We start from the raw sequence: 2,521 nt of genomic DNA on the forward strand, positions 1-2,521 counted from the left end.
ATGAAAGACTTAGCCGTTACTCCGTCCTTCATTTATGCGTCAGGTCAACTCTGGAACTGTCTTCCTCTGTCTGTATTTCCTGCTTCCTATGATCTCCAGTCTTTCAAACGCAGTGTGTCCAGGCATCTCGAATTGATCGGATCTTGAATTTGGCTCTCTCTTGTGTTTTGCTTCTCTCTTGGAGGGAACGTTATTGCGGGCTCATGGGCTTTGGTTCCCTCTTCCTTGCATTAAAAAAAAATAAAAGCAATATCAAACCCCTTGGTACTAAAAGTCTCTCTTTAAAGGGATAAAATCGTCTAGAGGTAGGAAGAGTGTAATACCCAATACGTCTTCGGACTGGTTTTAATGTACTGACATACCATAAACTTTAATAATGGAAAATAACAGCAACCTACCTTCACTTTAGCCTCTCAAAATCTGTCTTCCATTAGATATTTCCCCCTCTGATGGTGCTGGAGAGGGACGCCTTCATGTGGTGGCACAGATATAACCAGGTGGCTCAACCGTAGAGATATAGACATCCCTCAACTACTTCCTTGTCCCCCTAATGGAGGATGGTGGCCTGCAGAAGGGCAGTTGAAGCCTGGAAACCACTGGGTTCACATTTCAGATGAACCTGAGGCTACAGCAACCATCACCACAACCCCTACTACTACTACTACTACTACTACTACTACTATGATATCATATATACTAGTACAGGAATTTTTCATTTTTGTCACCCGTAAAATCCATATAATTTTGAAATTTGGCAAAATAAAAAAACTGTTATATTTGCACTGTTACCTATTTCGCAGCTTTCTGCAATACGATATTAAATGTATGGAAGGAAATTCGAGATTTGTTTCACTTCATACCTAACTTACAGTATACTGGAGAGTAATACAGTCTTAATACATTATACATGGAACTTAATGATAGATACTGGTCTGAATGCAGTACAGACTCACACCTTGGAAATATGTACGATATATGTAGGACCAGCAGGGGTATCTGCCGTTGCTCGAGGAAAACCCTACGATCGTGCATATCAGCATTGTATGGGGCCCTGGATGGCACCTTTCTCTGTGGGACAAGACCCCCGGGGTTCATTCTTCCCTGTGAACCTGTTCCTCCTTGAGCACATTACCCAGGTGTATATATATATATATATATATATATATATATATATATATATATATATATATATATATATATATAATGCTAGGTGTTTTAGGGTCGGCATCGGGTCCCTCTAACGCCTAGGGTGTAGCTGGGTTCTCTTTCTAGGCTAGAACTTAAACAAATAAGAGAGATGCAGGACACAAAAACTCAAGGCAACAACCTTACATGTGTATTGCTAAATTCTACAGTGGAACGGGCAGATGTCACAAGTACAATTATGCTGAATTATTATAATTCTAAGGCCTAGATATTGGGTGTTACTATCGCACAGGGTACTACTTAGGACAAGATCGGGCAACGTCAATAGCATTTAGGGCAGTGAAGTTAAACGCTATTATTTGGTAAGTCTAGGTTCTGTATACCGGTGGAGTTTGTGACACTATTTTCACTGGTGGCAGGCTAACTGATTTGTCTGTCGTCTCGTTAATTATTGCTCTTGCACTGGAGCCTTCATATGATCGTAATGTGAGGCTGTCACTATAAGGTAGCGTGTTCACTGAGACAGACCCTTATTTCACTGCCTTGCTGTGTTCACTGATTCACTGTTATCTTACTTATTCCACCCCCCTTTTATATTATTACTGATGCTTTTCTCACAGACTTCCCACATTCTGATAACTCACTGTTCTGCCCTTACATCACTATGTCATGGACACTGTGCTTTCAATGTCACTCACTTTCGGGACTGGGCGTAATGGCGGTCAGGTACAAGGGCGGCGCAGATGACTCAGCCTCACTACTGACAGGGCTGAGTTTCCCCAGGGGCCTCTGTATTCAGGGGCCACGAGATCACACGTAGGTGCGTCCTCTCTCGTCCGGGGCTGCTAGTGGCGAAGGGTCCCACACTTTCAGGGCTTGGGACAGGAGTCTGGCCCTTAGGGCTGGGGCTGAATAGCTGCCTGAACCTCTCGCTCAGGAGCCTGACAAAGGACGAAGATCTCTGGCTTTGGGGTGAAGGGATGTCCCACCCAGGGGTCCTTGGGACAGGCTGGAGGTCCCAGGGGCAGCTGTCTCCGGCGGTTGGAGACTCTGTCAGGTGTGGGCTGTGGCGTCAGCCTCCGTCGGGGTCCGTCAGGTGGGTCCTCTCAGGAACTGGCTGCAGTGAGAAGAGCCCAGTGGTAGTTACAGGGCCTCTCCAATACTCCTCCAGGTAGGGGTCTCCCTCTGGGTTGTAGTTTCGTGGGCAGGAGTCAGCAAGTGACGGAGGAGCGGCTACCTGGCATCTCCTGCCTTAGGGCCCAGCTACTGGCCGTGGCCTTCTAGGGGCGCAGCTACCAGCCGTCGCTAAGGCCCGGCTACTGGGCATGGCCTGGGGAAGGGAGCGACTACAGGCCGATTCAAGGGCATCTTTGGA

The sequence above is a fragment of the Coenobita brevimanus genome, chromosome 115 (assembly GCF_032717465.1).
Source record: "Coenobita brevimanus isolate Jiangsu-jjx chromosome 115, ASM3271746v2, whole genome shotgun sequence".
NCBI classification, from domain to species: Eukaryota; Metazoa; Arthropoda; class Malacostraca; order Decapoda; family Coenobitidae; genus Coenobita; species Coenobita brevimanus.